At 32.4% G+C, this 19,260-nt stretch overlaps 2 long non-coding RNA genes across 2 annotated transcripts in view; one reads left to right on the top strand and one right to left on the bottom strand.

Annotated features, from left to right (window-relative positions):
- LOC120586235 (uncharacterized) overlaps window positions 1-17,470 on the bottom strand; it is a 23,205-nt gene extending 5,735 nt beyond the window's left edge. The window contains exons 1-2 of the long non-coding RNA XR_005648646.1: window positions 17,313-17,470; window positions 1,676-1,755 (exon numbers count right to left, since the gene is read on the bottom strand). This is a non-coding gene — a long non-coding RNA (uncharacterized LOC120586235). The remainder of the gene's footprint in view (window positions 1-1,675; window positions 1,756-17,312) is intronic.
- Window positions 17,161-19,260, top strand: part of LOC120586234 (uncharacterized) — a 66,183-nt gene continuing 64,083 nt past the window's right edge. Inside the window, exon 1 of the long non-coding RNA XR_005648645.1 lies at window positions 17,161-17,626. This is a non-coding gene — a long non-coding RNA (uncharacterized LOC120586234). The remainder of the gene's footprint in view (window positions 17,627-19,260) is intronic.

Genomic DNA, 19,260 nt, shown 5'->3' with positions numbered 1-19,260 from the left:
TCTCTCTCTCTCTCTCTCCACTGCATTTTATGACCCATTTTAGGTTGGGGCAAAGGAAATGTGTACTTTGCCTAAAACTCTGCTGTCCTTTCTATTCAGCTATCATCAAAAGAACTCAGACAAACTTATTAGTTAATTTTACATTTATTTCTAATAATAAACACCTGAAACACTTAAACAAAATAATATCACAAATCCATGAGTCAAACCAAAGGTCTAGAATGAATCTATTTTTACTTAGAATCACAGTCAAGAAATAGAAATGGTTTCAGATTTCAGACTCTATACCATATTTATATATCATCTTTATTTCTGTCTCTATCCTTCATCTTACTTACCCCAGGAGTCAAGCATTTTTTACCCTCTTATCCATATGGTGGATCTTAAATTGTCCTAGATCCAAAAAGACATGTTCAGCCCCATACTAAGTACTCATGTCTCACTACCTCTCTTTCACAATTCCAAAACCCTGAAAAAGGAACCCTAATTATTTTCACATTCATAATCTACATTTCACTGGACTTTGTGAAGGTATGGATGATGGAGGCATGAGGTAAAATAGGTACTAGAAAGTAGTCATCCACATCTTTAGATACTGAGAACTATTGAGAAGAAATGTGAAGTTCCCTGTAGTTTGAACATAAAACTCTATAGTTGTTAATGTCTAGGCATTGCAAGGAAAAAAAAAAAGAATTTACAAAAGAAAAAAAAGTTCATTTTCAATAATATTGCAACATTACGGTGCCGAAGAGGCAAATTTATCAATAAACTTACTCTTATGTAAATTCATTGGAGGGATGAATATCTGAATATTGGAACCCTTGGTTGGCCACCCATGTTCTCAGACCTCTGCTACGCTCATTCAAAAGTAGAGAGAGTCCATTTGCTTCCCCAGCAACAACAAGAAAACGTCAACCTACAGATGAGCACAGATCTCAGACCTCCATTGCTGGAACTGCCTATTCCCTTAGCAGTTTTCTAGTTTCCAATAGAGTTTTTCTCAAGTTAGCTAAACTTTATTTCTCTTAAATATGATCAAAGTAAGTTTTAATTAATACAAAAGCTGTAGGTAAATAGGGCATTTGGCAAATGGACTGAAGATCAGAATTACCTGATGCTATTTTGGTGACACATCTTGATAGAATATCTTTAAATATTGATGACTGAGAGCACTAGTAATAGAATGTAATAGTGATAATAAAAAGAACGGAGTATTCAATTTCATAGTAAAAAAAGTTAACTATCAAATTTTCATGGTAAAGTTACATTATAAAAGGAGAGATGATGAGAATACATAGATATTTTCGGTGTGTTCCATTTTTTATACTAACTCAAGAGTATTGTAAGCTTGCCTGTTTTTTGAACATCCAAAGTGAGAAGTCTCTCATATCAAATCAGAGACAAGATCATTCTTTTCTAGGCTGATTTTATACAGTTAAGTGTTATTTAGACTATGCTTCAGTGATTTTATCCATGTTTTTGGATATGCAGTGATATATAAATATTTAAGTGTAAAGTTGACATAATTACTAATAAAATAACTTATAGAAGATATAATTTCTAGTCTAAAATATCTGTCTTTGATTGACAATCAGACCCTTTAAGATGTAATGAAATATTAGAGATATGTCAATTCTTTCAACTCTGTAGTATAGTCTTACATCAAAATCCTTACCTTTAAAAATAATTATAGATGTGTTCACATATTTACTCCCAATAGAGGATAACACTCCATCATTCAGATATTGTCATCTCCTGTAATAAAATAACACAATCCATCCATTATTTCAACAGCAGGTAGTCTCTGTTCTCCCCTTACCTTGCTTGAGGCTCCCTGCAATACACTAGAGGCCAATTATTAATTCCTCTGAAAGAAACATCCAGCGAATACATCTTGAGAACTTCAAAACAGAGACCTGTGCCCAGGGTTCTAAGAAGTAGGATTTCCAGCACTCTATCAGCATAAAGGGCAGATGAATTCTTGAATGACAGACTAGAAACCTCACAGCAGCAAAACAAGCAGATGACTTTGAGTGGTACCCTGCTGACCTCAAACTGTCCGACAAGAATTAATGGCATAAAACTGAGTCAGAGATATCAGAAAATATTTATTTTAATTGTTTTCCTTGGGTTGTTTTGGAGACTTTTCTTAAAACTTTATATACTAACAAACAGTTTTATATTTATATCATTAAGTCATATTTTTTGGTCTGGTTCTATTCGTAACTCTCAATTTAACAGGATAGTTGAAATGAGTTGTTATTTTAATAATTCTTACACTTATATACTTGCTCTTTTTGTTGCAGCACTCCACAAATGTGCTTTAAAAGTCTACTCAGAGAGAGTAGACCAAACAATATCATTTGTACTAGTTTTAAGTTGTAGAGAATAGAAGATTCAAACACATAAAGTAACAGGAAGTATATAGAGTTAATCTGCAAGAAAAAATAAAATGTAATAACTATTTGGAGAAAAAAAAACAAAAATTGGTAAAAATTTCAAAATTTTTATCAATATTGCAAGACAACCTCTTTAATGGGACAGAGTCTGGTACAGATTACAAAGTCATATATAAGATGTTACATAGAATAAGTATCATTGGCGCTAACATTAGTCAGATAAATAATTATGGTTACCTCAGGTATTAGAAGACAATTGTTACACATCTTTGCAAGAATTTTTTTGTCTTATTCAAGTGAAAGGAGTCACAGACGTACTCTATGGGTTATGACTGATTACCCACTGCTGTCCTGGCTCTCAGTGTTTTATAAATAAAGGCAAAAAAGAGAATTTGAACCTTATAATTTACAGGAAACAGAAGTGTGAATGAAACTGTTTCTCGAGGCATTTGGGCAGATTTGGGAAGCTAAAATTGATATATATCATACTCTTTGAGGAAGCATTCCACACATGGAGAAACAGAGATAAGATAAACTCATTCTGCTCATTTGATCAGGTGACTCTCCAAGGCCAGCTAAAGAATGCATAACATATCTTTATATAATATAGCAGGGTAAGAGCAAAGTGAAACCACTCTAGTGGTTCGATCATGCAATCTCTGCAATTTCAAGAACATTTAAGAAGAATAAACTTAACATTTGAAGTATTGAAGGTGATTCAACCTCCGTTTCAGTTGTCTATTGGAATTCCTAAAACAACTAAAGTATTTATCTTGGAAGGGAAGAAAATTAAATATAAATGCTATTGGTCCTGTAAAAATCAATTCTTCCTCAGATGAAAGGTTTATAAGAAGGGAATATGACAACCTCAATAATTATTATATCTGGAGACAATTTAAAGAATTGTATACTTTTAATATATAAATATAAAGTTCACACACCATCATTGCAACTGAAAATCATATTTTGGTAAAAAAAGTTATCCAGTATTAGGGATTTTTGCAGATCAAATATATCCTGTTGTAAATTAAATGAATGAAATTACTTCAGAAGGAAAACTATAACCTTTCAATATTATACAGTTTAAAAGTATATTTAATTCATTTTATTATAGTATGTGTGATGTGGTGTAAGATCCATGAAAATAAGGGTTCCTGGAGCCTAAAATTTATTTCACATGCACATGAGATTAGTTTGTAATTTGAGGGCATTGATAAGTGACATATTCAGTGCAGATCTGGAGACTCTAACCTGTAGAAAATGTGACAGGACCAGTATTATTAATGCTCATGGGTTATCATCTTTCTATGCCCATTCCTCTAGGGGAGATTCTGGTTTACCTAGGAGTATTCCTCCTTCACTTTTAAAGCATAGTTGTTCCATATCTGAGATTTTTTTTTTGCAAACCACACAGACAAGAAAAAGAGAAAAAATTAGATGTAGGAGCTTTCAGGTGAAGATAATATTGTTCAGGAATTTTGGAGGCAAATTGGGACAAAAACTATAGTGTTAGTAGAAAGGCAATAGGGCCCGAAGGTGTGATATTACAAAGGATTTGTGTGTATGTGTGTGTGTGTGTGAACCAAGTTCATAAAAAACAAAAGAATAAGTTTTTTAATATATATTTCACTTTCTGGATTATGTTCTTTTAATCTCAATGTAAGTTTAATCTTAAACTAAAAGTTGCATATCTATCTGTATTTCTTTCTATAGGTCCATTTAAATATGTAGCTAGCTATGTGCAGAAAGTCAACTATATAACAATATATATGAACAATCAGACTTGGGATTTCTTTGTTCATGTTCCACATAATATTAAATGCAATAAAAAGTAAAAATATGATTTAGATATTCTTCACTTAATAGAAAAATAAATCTAAAATGTTGATATTAAGGTTAATTTAGTAAATGTATCCATAATTTATTTTTAAGGTATACTAAAATTTCCAATCTATTCAGAGACACATTTTTGTTAAATGATCAACTTAATTTCTGAATATACAAAATTCTAAACTGTCAGTAAGAAGTCATATATATGGTACTCAGAATCATTGTGTCCCCTTTGATATAGCCATTTCTGAAATCCTGGTGAGTCAGGTGCTCAGGAAGACACACCTCAAGCACTGTTCTGTTTTCAGTTGTATTATTTTACTGTTTGATGCCACCAATCTAGTAATGTGGTAAGGTACAAGTCCATGAAGCAGATATTCTCCTGAGACACATTCTGGCTTAGATGGGACTCCTTTTTTGATTGTGGTCCTTCAATATAATTCAGAGACAGAGAGTATAAATTAGGCTAGTCGATAGAATAAGAACTAAGTCTAGGCTGTATTCTAACTCATAAATTACATTTCGATTTATTTAGACTGAGAACAAAGGAATTAATCCAGCTGGCCTGTGATTCATTTCTCTCAATATTACAGAAGAACATCCCAGCAGAAACAGCAAGCAGTAGATGTGGTCTAATCTCCTTGTAAACACACTGATAACAGATATTTTGGTAAACAGATTAATGGTATTTGCTAGGAAGAGTACTAGCTATAGATTGCTCTTAACAGAATGATCCTAGTTTAACTCTGCTTACAGTAAACAAACTGAGAATCTATGGATTTATAAAGCATGTCTCTCTGGAGAATATCATGTAAGCTATGCAGCTTTCTGGGATATAAAATAGAGATGTCCCAAAACACAAATGTTCTCTGCAGGGTAAGGTTATCCACAGACCTCATTTGGAGAGAATTCATCTACTGAGTCAGAAAGCATATGTCTGATGTGAAATAAAGGATCTGGGGAGCTGTCCTGAATTTCCCAAACCTCTCTTGTTTGACTATGCCCCTGACTCTCTGCATGTTTAAAATTATTAACAAGGCTAGATCACAGGCAAGGTCTCTGATTCGTGTGAGTCTCATCTGACAGTTCAATTCTTCGTGTTAGCACAGTGATACTTTCCCAGGTTGGTGAGAGATTCTGGGTGTAACTACATGTTGTAAATCATCCAAGTTACAACACTGATGTTGATCAAAGTGCAATAAACATTTCGTTGTTGTTTTTTCTGATCTCTTACTTAAATTAATTTCCAATTTAGTAAGAGACAATGGCTGTAGGTTTATATAGCTGAGCTTTATAAATATAACTATATGTACTAAAAGAATGAAGAAAAAATGATATATCTCTAATATAAGGCAAACTCTGGGCATGGAGAACTAAAAAAATCTATGCTCAAAACCATACACTATCCCCATTAATTAGAAGGATATAACCTCTAATTATTTCTGAAACCTAAAAATAAAATAAAATAAAAACAATAAACCTTTGCTAATCAACGGGATAAATTATTAATTTAAGGGTAGAAATTTGTTAATGTTAGAGTTAGAGAAAATTGTATTTTATCATTTAGAACATGCTATAAAATACACGTTCCTTTGTGTGTCTGTGAGTGTGTATACATTTGTGTGAAACGAGTATATGAGATTACACATATCCTTAAACCAAATGAGACAATTTAAACTTGAAGCTGGTATCTGCTAGTCTTTGAAATAGGAAGATTATATTACTCTTTCATCTTATTCAAAAGTATTCATCTGATTAAGAAATTTTTAGTGCTAATGAATATGTTGTCCTAGAAAATCTGAGGTAGTAAAAGGTCACAAAGTAAATGGCCATTATACTATGATTTATAATCCATAAACCTTAGAAGTGAGTTGTCAAAAGTAATCAATATCTTTGGTGGAGGGAATCTTCAAAATTATGAGATTTTAGTTCCAAATGTTTTATTTTAGACAGTGCATGAATAAAAAATAAAACTGAGAGAAAAAAACTATTTTAATCTATCATTCAAGTAATAGAAGTTTTATTTAAAGAAAAATAGGACTTCTCACTTTTCCCAACATACCAGCAATTACAAATTATGGCAGATATATTTATAAGTAAAGTAGATACGTTATCAAACTATGTTTCTATTCTCAACTACTTTTAAATATATCTGATGTTTCTATAAAGCATTTTATAAGGATATTCTGTGGGGGAAAAAAGACCATTTAAGCAATGTTTAAGGAATATGTATTAATTATTTCATGAGCATTAGGGATCTTTCTAAAAAAATTGTTTAATAAATTACTTGAAAAATAGAACTTTAGATTGTACATGTATATAAATTACATGGAACTTTTCAAGGAACCTAACAAAAGACTTAATAATAAAAAATAATTTAAATCTTTCTGTTTCCTGTTAACAAACTGATTAAGTAGACTGCCACAAAGGGTAACTACACAGATGTTCTCAGGTAATTAAAATATAAAAAGCTATTAACAAATAAAGTACCCATTCATTTTCGAGTAAATATTAATGGAAGAGTTATAAATTTTAAACATCAAAATAAATTATTTTCTCTGAAATTGGACTATTTATTATAATGAACTTTATATAGGTTTTTTTATATTATCTTAAATAAACTATCTTTAATGAATTACATTCTTAATGAGCTTCTCCTCATTTTTATCCAATTGAAAATGATTAAAATCAAACTGAAAACACAACAATAATAAAAGTGATAATATTAATAATGAGAAAAACAATATTTACTGGGTGGGATATCATATGCTTGGCACTCTGCTAAATATTTTTCATATATTATCTTTGTAATCATTAACTCTCTTAAGAACAATTATCCTAACAACAGTAACAAAGAGCACAAGTACACATGTTATATTATTTAGTCTTCAAAACCTTGGTATAGTAGACAGTTTTGTTTTGCTCAATTTAGAGATAAGCAAATTTTTCTTATGAGAAGGTAAATTGGCAAGAACACACAATATACAGTGTTAGAGCCTCAATATTAATCCACACTGTCTGAAATGATTGTGCTTAACCATACATTCATACTACCTATAAGGAATAAAACAATACCTATTCCAAACAAACAAAAGCTCCCAATGAGCTTTTAATAACCAGAAAGCCAAAGTTATAAATTATTCCATTTTTCTTTTTCTTTAAAAAATGTTTCTTCCAAGTATTTGGCATCTTTTATAAAACAAATAACATTCAAGTTTTTGATTGTAGTTACATATTAAGTATAAAGATATATTCCCAACAGGACTCTGAAATGTTTTACTTACATATCCACCTGAGAGATTAAAAGATGATAGGATTGTAATTTTTCCTCGTTTCAATATTATAATCAATATTAGAAAGGTCAGGAATGGTTGATTTTTATTTAATCCTGTTTGTTAGTATCTTAAGGCTGCTGTAAAAATTACTATAAACTGGGTAGCTTAAGAGAACAGAAATGTATTCCCTGATTGTTATCTCAGAGACCAAAATCAAGGTGTCATCAGGGTGATGCTCCCTCCAAAGACTCTGGGGGAGAATCAGCCCCTTGCCTCCTCCAACTTTCTGGCTCCAGGTGTTTCTATGGTTCCTGAGTAACTCCAATACCTGCCTCCATCTTCCTGTGGTCTTTTTCTCTGTATATGTCTTACAAGGACATCTGTTATTGGGTTTAGGTCTCACCCTAAATCCAGGATGAGGTCATTTTGAGTTCCATTATCTTAATTACCTCTACTGAGTCCCTTTTCCAAATAAGATTAAGATTTAGACATATCTTCTTGGGGGATCACAATTCAACCCACTCTGTTTTCACAAGATATACTGCTTTTCTAATGGTGGGTTTATCTTTTATTTAAAACCAGAATAACTAAATAGCCAAAATTAAACTTTCCTTCTTTTTCTGAAAATTCCAAGAAACCCTAAGCCTTATTTAGTTCTCAAAATAATAATAATAATAATGCTGAATCTTTTTTTTTTTTCTCATTGTGCTTAAACCTGAACTCAGACGTATGCCTTTTGAGTCTGGAGAATACCATTACTGCTTCCAGAGATTATTGCTTGTGTAGAAAAAAACACCCCTTACTGACTAGGAACTGGTAATGCATCTGCCCTGAGGGAGAAATGGAGGGGTCTCCTACATTACCAGTTCTACTGAGGCTTTGTAGGATACAAACATCTGACTTTTAAGTCTTACTCTCCCAAATAAATTAAAATTCCTTGGAAAAAAGAACCATATTTTATAATATTTTTGTTTCTCCTATAATACTATGAAAATACTATCGCAAACTTGAGATCATGAAAATAAATTAAAGTATTTAGCTCTTAAACTTATTAGCTGAATTAAAAATATGCAATTAAAAGTCAATTAGCATATTAGAGGGAGGAATATGATACCCTTGAATTAAAGAAATTGACTTTAGGAATTAAACACATTACTATGTCATCTAAAAAAAGGAACTATTCCTTGGGAAAAGTATAATCATGGAAACCAGTGTTTCCCATTTCCCTGGGTTCAAATGGCTGGATTTAAACTCAGCTTTCTTTGGGTATTTTCAAAAATAAAAGATGAAGAAATGATAGGATATGGCTGACAGACTGAAGATATGCTATAAATATTGGGAGTGTGGGGGAACAAATTAAAGTCCACAGTGCTATGTTTCCAATAACAGCCTTTATGCAGTCTGGGAGAGTTTTCTTGGTAGTATATTATGATATATTTCAAAGCTATAGTTTAAAGGTAATACAAAATTGACCTAAAGTGCATGAGGTATGCTAGCAAATGGCTATTGATTGGCATTATATTATTCAATTAAAAAGTAATTGACATTAAAACACTTCTTTATACTTTTATTTTAATAAAAGGAGAAACGTAAAGCTACTTTTTTTCCCTAAAACTAAATCTGAGTTTTCCGTGCAGGCTTACCATAAATGCAAAGATTATAGTACTTTGTTCTGAGACCTGTCCATGTTTATAGAACATTTTGTCAAATATCTTTGAGTTTAGTTTAAAATATAGCTAAATATTTTAGTTGAATTCAGCATGTAGTTGCAATTAGATATGTACATGAAGATAGTTTTAAGCTTCATGTACATATCTAAATTTTATATTATTTTATTTCTTTTTTTATTCTTACTTTTATTTCAGATAATTATTTACCATAGAAAATTAATTACGATTCATATGGTTATCTACATTTCCAATGAAATACATTTTCATTTTATAGCTAATATTTTCAACACTTTAATTATCTAATTTAATTAGTATAGTGACTAATTCCTTTATAGCTGTATTCTTTGTTTATGCCTTTTCTAATGATAATAGGCAGTTTACATGTGATGTGTTTAAAGACTTTTCGAGATCTAAGATCAAATTTATGAAATAGAATATGAAATTAATTTTAATTTATGTAATGTATTCATTATTATCAGACATTAATACATTGGGTAATTATTCTAATTCCTAAATGAGTGATTGAAAGTTTTTCTGTAGCATTAGAATGGTACAAGTAAGTTTAGAATCTTATCAACACTCTTGATTTATTTAATGGATGGTTTAGGTATGTTTTAAGTTCACGTGTTTAGAAATCTCTGAGTAATAAATCTACAGATTTATTCCTTGTAAAATTTTGCAACCTGGTTTACTATTTAGAAAAATATGTAATACTTTAGTATTGATTAAGTACATTGAATAATTAAATATTTAGTCTTGGGGTATATTTTGAAACAAGTGAATGAGATAAGAAAGAATATGACTGTAAATTTCATCATTTGTAAATAAGATTTCATGACCATTTCTCAGCTACTAAAATTCATTATTATTTTGATTTTTTTACTTAAACAATTATTTTTGCTTAAACTCTTAAAAAAGCTTTTCTTTGGAGAAATATAGCTGTCAATATTTAAGCCTCATATGATACTATGAATATAATGGAGAGATGAATATCTTCTTAGGGTTTTTTGAAAAATATAACTAGAAATCAAGGAAGAAAGAAACTTTAAATGTCATCTCAGCAAACCTTGCAAAAAAAAAGATGTAATTTGGTGAATTACATTCAATATTGTATGTATGCAATTAACAATGTTTATTTTACAAATAAAATGTAAATTTATTATGGAAATATAAGGTCTGAAACATTTATTTTATGTTCTTTCTTAACCACCTAAGATAAACTTAATTAAACAGATATTCTCAAGTTAATTCTGTGATTAAGATAATTATTTTTTAGGCTTGATTTCTAATTGTTTTCTGGTAAATTAAGGATATCCACATTTTGACATTCCTTCCATCAAGAGATTGGGCCTACGGTTTATACAAATTAAATCCATAATGAGATATCAATATACGTCCAATGAAATGAAAGTAATAAAATAAAAAAATGGCAGATGGTTGTCATAGTTTGGGCTGCTATATCATGAACTGGATGGCTTATCAACAATAGAATTTATTTCTCACAGTTTTGGAGACTGAATGTTTGAGATCAAGTTGCCAGCATGGCTGGGTTTTGGGAAAAGCCATTTTTCTATGTTGCAGGCAGCTGACTTCTCATTGAATTCTCTTGTGGTGGAAAACAGAGCTATCTAGCTCTGGTTTTGTTTTTTGTTCTTTGTTTTTCTTAAAAGGGCACTAATCCCATCCATGAGGGCCCTATCCTCATGACTAATTACTTCTCAAAAGCCCCACCTCCAAATATCATCACAATGAGATTAGGGTTTCAACATTTGAATTTTGGGGATACACAAAAATTCACTCTACTGCAATATCACTAAGTGTTTTCAAGGATGGAGAGCAAAAAGGAATCATGTTGCTGATGAAAACTCTCGAGTACACTCACATACTCTTTGCCACTACCTACTAAAATATAATACACACATAATTTATGACTCAACAACTCCATATCTAGTATATACCTAAAAAGTAGTGCAAACTATGTTCACCAAAAAGTATGCATAAGAATATTCATCACAACATTATTAATAATAACAAAAAAAATCCATTCAACAATAGAAGACTAAATTATGGAATGATCACACTGTGGAATATTACGCAGCATTGAAAATGGATAACCTATAAATTCAGACAACACTATGAATAGAACTCTCAAATGTAACAGAGCAAAATAATTCAAACGTTAAAATGTATACATTTATATAAAGTTCAAAAGCAAGCAAAACCAGTCTACGATTTAAGAAATCAGAATAGTGGTTATCCTTGTAGGGGTGTGGAGATTAGAAAGGCACTCAACAGACATCTGGAATAATAATAATCTTTCTAAATTTGTGCATTGTTTACAATAGTAGTTTGTGAAAATTCAGCAAGCTATATACTCACAATATATTTGTTTTTCTACATGACACTAGTCATGTTATGCTTTAGTTTTTTAAAATCTAAATTATAAAGTCTCCAGGTGGTAACAAAACGATTTTCACTGAAGAATTCTGGCATAAGCCATATATATTTATTTGCCTTAAATTGCAGATGATAATATCTGTTCAAATATGACTTTATTAACTATGTATTATATAGCCCTCATAATTGCAAAAGAAATATCTATTAAAATGGCTAAAACTATTCACTCAACAATTATTTTTTTAAATTCTTGCATTTCTAAAAACGATGAATATTTATTCACTAATGATTATAATAATGGTAACTGATAATAATAGTAGTAGTAGTGGTTAGTATTTATTAAGCACTAGTATTTAGTAGGTATTATGTTATATTTATATCAATTTAACTCTCAAAATAACTCAAGATAAACATGAACATTGTTTGATCATAAAAACTACCTTTGTGGTAACATACTACCAAAAAACTCTTATAAGTTTGGTCTTAAATTTTCCACTTGTATTTTCCAGTTTAATTGTTGGCGCGTTGCTCATAATGTAAATTTGTGGTATAGGCTGCAGTGGTTACTTGGTTAGCTCTAGGAACAAGCTCCAGTGCTTTTGAATTGCATCAAAGTAGTTCAGAGTATGTTTTCCATACATGAAGTAGAAGAAATGAATTAATTAGATGCAAAGATTGAAACGGTAGCCAACCTCCAAGAAGGCTTTAAATGATACCCACCTACTAGTATCATTTCTCTTTCTTGAGTATGAAATAAACTTATTAACTTACTTTTAACAGAATATGACAGAAAAGATGGGACATCACTTCTGAAATTAGACTGTGGCTTCCAACTTGGGCACAAAATAGTGCCATTGGACACTCTCTTTTTTATTCTGTCCTAGTTTGCTTACTCTAGGGGAAGTCAGATTCCATATCATGAGGCGACCAAGTCAAGAATCCTACGTGGTGAGAGAATAAGGGCTGACAAAAACAAAAGAATGAATGTGGACTCACACCACCACCCATTTCTGCAACCGAATGTCCATGTGAAACCACAGCCCCACGCAACAACTTGCCTTGCAACCATGGAACTATGGCAAAGGCACCTAGCTAAGCTGCACCTGGATCTTTTATGCTATCTCACAGTTTCTGGTAATTTGTTACGTAACAATAAATAAGTATACAGACTTTGATGCCAATAAGTAGCAGTAACAAACACCTAAAATATGGAAGTAGCTTTGAGGCTGGGCAATGAGCTGTCAAGAAAGTATCTGCAAAAAGTCAAAATGCCTAGAACACACAATGGAATTTTAGACTTGAAGAAGTTGCTGGTAATGGCTTAAAGGACAGTGACACATATCTTATTGAAGTGGTAGAAAAGGGGATTCTTGTTATGCAGTGGCATAACATTTAAATGGAATACAGCAAATGCACTTAATGAACTGAGTGTATTTATCTAATAGTTCAACCCAAGTCTTTAAGATGACATCTGAATTCTTGCTTCTTATAGTAAAATGTGGAAGGAGATACAAAATTAAAGAAAAAACTATTAAATAAAAGGGAGTCAGACTCTATATTTTGAAAGTTCTCAGCCTCTTCAGATGGTATTAGGTACTAAAAAAAAAAAGAGAGAAAAGAAAAAAAAAAAAAAAACCACGGTCAAAAGATAAAGACAAAGACAAAAATCCTCTAAAGATTTTACAGCTATACAACAATATTTCCCCTCAATCAAGTAGGGCTTCTAAGAAGAATACGGACATTATCTCTCAACAGAAGGCCAAGGTAGAGAAGGGTTTATCGTGAAAAGATCTGCAGTTGAGGCTTTTCAGTAGTCCCGAAAAGCATCACAGAAGGCCCACAAATTTTTTAAAAGAGTTACCCATCCAGAAACATCAGCAGATTTTACTGAGGGAGACAGATACAGTACAGAATAAAGAGAGTCCTTTGGATCTTCTAAATTATACTGGCAGGAATTAAGCTAAAATTGCTGCTTAGCAGCTCATACAAGTTAAAGGAAGCATGGAAAAGGAAAGATAATTCAGAGGACAGAACTAAGATTCCCAAGGGAGGCAAGAAATCAATAGTGAATGATTCCAGAGACTTGCAAACCATTCAAGAAACTTACATTTACGTAACTGTGTAGCAGAATTGGTCTGAGCCAGTGATTCCTTTATTCCTCCAATTGTTCCCATTTTTAAACAAGAATGTCTGTAACAGTTACTCTATGTCTACCCCATCATTTTCTATGTAGTGTTTGAAAAGGCAGACAACTTGCCTCCTTAATTTCACAGGTCGAGATCAAGTGACAAAGTATTTAAGAAGTGCCTAAGGAACCAGGCATTCTCATTCATACCAAGACCTGACATAAAAAACAAGATTCTAAATTTTAAGCAGCTGATTTCTGAAAATCTTCAAAGAGGGTGAATATATTTTTCATATTGGAAGGACATGAATTATGTGGGCCAGAGGGTAGACTGTGGGAGGCAACCTCGAAATTGGCCCTCAAATCTCTCACCTCCTGGCCTTCACAGCTTTGTGTAGTTAAAACCCCTTTATTCAGATAATGAATATTAATACATTGTCATTTTAGTAATACACGATGCTGGATTATGTTGAAAGATTTGAAATATGGAATAAGATAAGAAAAAAATGAAAAGAAAAGTTATCCATAAATCTATCACTTAAATCAACCACCGTTTAAATATTTCATGCATTTTCTGCCATTGGGTTATGTGTCATTTTCTGTTGTTTTTTTTTTTATGCTCATTAATTGTTCACAAAATGAGCATTAAACATTTCATATTGCTAACAATTGTACACAACTGTAAGTAATTCCATAAATAATCATGACTGCACAATGCTTTCTTTTCTGTAGTTAAGATTTTATTTCTTTAAAGACATGAGATGTGAACTCAAAGTGGCGTTACTTGGTCTAATTCTGGTAATATATTAAGACTCTTGATTTAAACCAATCACATCACTAGATGCATAATTATGTATGAAATTATTCCGTTAATAAATTATTGCTAGAGTATAAATATAAAATGCCATGACTGACATTTTTTAAATATATATTGAATGCTGTCTTTTCACAATAATTGCCTAGTAGTCCATGAGCTTCTATTGATAATCCTGCCACTGTTCAAATTATTTGAGAACTATTCCCTTTAAAAATGTCTCAAATTAGTCTTAGAAACGCTTTGATATTTACACAGTTTTGTAATTAGAAGATAGATTTCATTTCTAGAAACATGCCAAAGGCATTGTGGGAAAAGCCTGGGTTATCAAATTGGGTAATAGAAAATTTTGTGCATATTATTTATCTATAAGTACATATATTATTGATATGCCTTGAAAACTTCTCTGAGCTAAATTCAAAATGAGAAGAAAAAAAGTTTCAACAAGAAAAGCTTCATTACAATATGGCCTATTCTTTCAAAGTTAATAGTGTAAAGTAGAATATTCATTTGCGTCTGTAAGCTTGGTATGCTTATAAAAATAATCTGTCACATTATAATCACATCTAATACATTTCATTAATTGTATCTTTATGGCTTAATAGAGTTATTTTTTTTCCCAAAAGCATTCAACTTAGACAACAGTAATGAGATCAGACTTAATTTGCAAGAGACTCAGCGAAATGAAAAATTAGGTTAGCTTGATTTAACACAATTGTCCAAAAGGCCAAACTAAATTCTTTTTTAGGTGAAGTCAATGTCTCTATCATGTGCTCTTAAGACCTGATATATTTGTAGTTTGTCCAAACAATTAAGTTTTAATTCCTATAGTTTTGTATGCATCTCTGATGACATTAGCTAGCTACGACCTTGGGCAAGTTGTTTTACCTCTCTGTGACTCAGTTTCTTATTTTACACAATGGAAATATTTACTTTGTGTTACTTTTGAGAGGATTAAAATATGTGACTCCATCATAATGTTTAGCAGAGTGCTTCCCACAAGATAAACACTTAATGATATTTAGATATTGTTACAACCATATTTCTTTTTAATTATTTACTTAGTTATTCTACACCCACCTCCATTTCCCTCTCATTTTCTTAGGGCTAATATCATAACACCATCTGTCAATGTTTTCTTCCATGGATGTCCAAAACCATTTCCTGTTGTTGGCGTATTTTCTTCTTTAGATATGTTTACAAACTCAATTTATTTACAGTCATACTTCACATACTGAGAACCAGTTTGTCTTTTTCAAATGATCTTTTATATCAAAAGCTGACTTATTGAATGAGCTGGAGTAGTAAGCTAGCAGAAGTCAATTTTAATTTTTATTCTTCTCACTCTTAAGTTGTTCTGTCATCCTTCCCTGATGCAAAAGCTCAGTCATATCTCTTGGTTTTCCTGGTCACCTTCATTTACTAACAAGCTCTATTGTTTTCAGATATTAAAGAGCATTGTCAAGTCTGATATTAAAGTTTTAACTGTTCCTCCAGTTTAAGCTTTTATCTGCCCTCACATAATTCCACCTGGACTTAGTTTGATGCCTGCAGTGAGACGAGACGGGATATGACAGGATTGTCATATTTATGCCATTTTCACTTTTATTTTTTCTCCTCATTTCTTTTAGCCTCCAGATCCTAGAATGGAGAGAAGCAGAGGTTAGGAGTAGTAAGGAGACTGCTTAAAATCTGATCTTGCAGACTTCCTTAGTGTTCTGCTCTTTGGGACTGTTCTGTGAATCTCGGAAGGTCTTTTTGAGAACCTTCCACTGCATTTCCTCCTAATACAGATGGTTTGGTTTCTTATTGGTCACCTTTCCCAAACATTCCCCAGTTGTCTTTTTGATATGGTGACACACATTGGCACTTAGTTCACTTGGACTGGAGCATTTTCAAGGTAAATCAAACTCAGCCACCTTGCATGAGGTCCGCTTGAATCTGAAGAAGCTCTGCCAAAATCTGGAAGGGCAGGTTGCTCTCTCTGCATTGTTATCATAGGTGGTACATTAAGTCCCTCACCAGCAGACTGATCCAGGAAGGGTGTCTGGCACGAATCTCTGTACCCTACAATCTCTGGTGGGCATAGGTTATTACTTCTCTTTAAATCTCCTTTCTGACTTGGAGCTGAGGAGGATGGAAGCATATAGTCACACTTCTCAATAAAAAGGAAAAAAAAAATGTGCTTAGCATTCATCCAAACTCTCTCACATAAAGGCCCAGCATTTGAACTTTTTTGATTAATATCACTTCCTTTTACATACTCTCAAGTTGGGTTACAAATTTATGACCATTACTTGACCCTGAAAGGCCATTATTTTCTCTAATCTGAAGGGTCTTCAACCAAATCCTGAAGCTACAAAACATTTAATATCCCGCTACCTATTCCTGCCCTTATTCATTATATATTCAATACATAATTTTAGTCTGAGCACTAATTCTTATTACCATTATTTCCAAGTACTTGGGAGAGAACATTTTACTATATACCCACCTTATACTGAGGCTAATAGTTTTTAGTTACAATTCAGTCACTAATTAGTTGAGTCATTCCAGGCAAGTTAATAATATATAGAAGTATTAAAGTGTAAGAGCCCTAAATCGGCCAAATTTGAATATGGAACTGACCTTACTGGGTTTTCATTCTTGCTCTATTTATGGATTGTGTGACTTTAGAGCATATAATCTCTCTAAACTTTAGTTTTCCTTTCTGTGCACTGAGATTAATACAGCCACATAAATTGTGATAATTATCTCAGAACACGCATTTAGCTAGGTGTGTGGCGCAATATACACACTCACCATGTCATGAATGTTCAGGTTCTCTGAATACTCCCCTCCCGCTACGAATTCCCTCTGCTCCCTTTTGTGGAATTCCGCAGTGTGTGTAGTGTAAGGGAGGTGGTGCTGCCTTCAGAAGCACAGGGAGCCCATCTCTCCAGTTCTCCATCTGAGCACAGTCACAGGGGAGGCATGTGCTGTAGAGAAGGGCAACGAGTCTCTTTTCTGGTAATTTTTGAGAACTGGGGGTGGAAAGAAAAAAAGTCATTGCAGAGGCAAACCCTGTGTAGGCCACTACACAGGCAATTGTCTTTAGTCTGGTTGTTCAACACCAGGTAATTCTCCCGGCACCTGGCCCCTGGTCTCTTGCCCTGCCTCTGAACTTCTGATTCTATTTCTCAAAATATCTAGAATCATTTTCTGAGGTAGGCTATCGAGAGCCCTGACAGATTCAATCATTATTATTGTTTTTCTTACATGTGTCTTTGATTTTCTTATGAGAAAAGGTATGTATTAGCAGAACTTTCAAAATTTAATATTTTACGCAGATGAATTGTTCCTATAACTGTGTCTCCCCTCTTCCCAATCTCTTTGCAGTGCCCTTTTAGTCTTTCTAATGAAGATTTCCTCAAATTCCAGGTTTTGCTCCTTCTCTGCTACATTATTCTTCTTTGGCAGTGATTTCCAGAAACGATCCTTCCAGCAGATGCTTTTTAAATATCTTTATTTCTAACCTGAGTTTCATACTTATATTTATCTCTCCAGTAATTACAGAAAGCCCATATCTGGATAGTTAGCAGATACTTAAAAATAAATATTACTCAACTTGATTGTTCCTTTTTCTTCTACAAATATTTTCTTTCTAATGCATTCTCTATTTTGTTAAGCAACCCTATATTCAGTGACCCGCACAGGAAAGTTTAAATCTATTTTCTTCAAATTTCCATAGCCAATTACTTGTAAATCCTAGTGATGCAAATTGACAAGATTTTTTACTTCTTCCTTCCATTTGCAATAATACTGTTGCCTTAATTTAGAGCTCATTAGTTCTTTCCTGAATTGTTGGGTTTGATTTCTTATCCATTTTCATGCCTCCGATGTCTACTCATTCAAAATACATGAATTATACAGTCTGCCACTAGAATAAGTCTTCTAAGTAGAAACCTAAACTTTGCTGTTTTCTTCTATTTTCCTCAAACAACTTCAATGACCTTAGGCTGCGTATGTAAGAGCTCACTTATGACAGCCATCTCATAAGTGCTTTGAGTAAAATTCACAACTGGGAAAAAAATGATTTTTACTGTTATATAATCACAAACACACATGGAATTCATTTCTACCATCGCACAGTTTGAAAGTGCTATCTTTACTTCTGGTTCTTTCTCTTTTTGGTCTTCCTTTTTCTCTCCATTTCCTCAATGTCCATAGTCCTTTCTGCTTTTAAGCCATCTTTCCAGAGCAATACTTCTATGTCTTGGACATCATTTTTTGGTTTAATCTTGGTAGGGCAAAAACAATACCTCATTGTCTGCAGATAGAGTTGACATTAGATTTGTTACAATCTTCAGAATCTATAAACAATCACATTATTTTCTGGCTAATATTGTCCTATAAGACAATTGCATGTTTTTTTTTGGCTTACAAAGTCTCTGTATCTCTAATTGAATATTCTCTTCACAAGTGGCAAGCAGCATCATAAAAGAGAATGAAGGTGAAAATGCCATAGTTAGAGATACAGAATAATATTAAATTTCCTGTGCTGATGTGTAATTCTGACCCTGGCATATTTTATAATTTATTTTTTTACCCTAATAGCTTATGGTAGAGCCTTCGAATTGCCTTTACATATCCCCTTTATTTATAGGTTGTCTTTAAAGACTTTTATTTAAGGCTACAATTTCCAACTAATAAGATTCACTTCAGAGTCTCTTTTACATTTATACACTCATGTGACTAAGATTTGGACTAT

This window comes from Pteropus medius, unplaced genomic scaffold (genome assembly GCF_902729225.1).
Source record: "Pteropus medius unplaced genomic scaffold, Ma_sr-lr_union100, whole genome shotgun sequence".
Lineage (NCBI taxonomy): Eukaryota > Metazoa > Chordata > Mammalia > Chiroptera > Pteropodidae > Pteropus > Pteropus medius.
The sequence above is the reverse complement of the archived record's forward strand: the minus strand, read 5'-3'. Positions and strand labels throughout refer to the sequence as shown.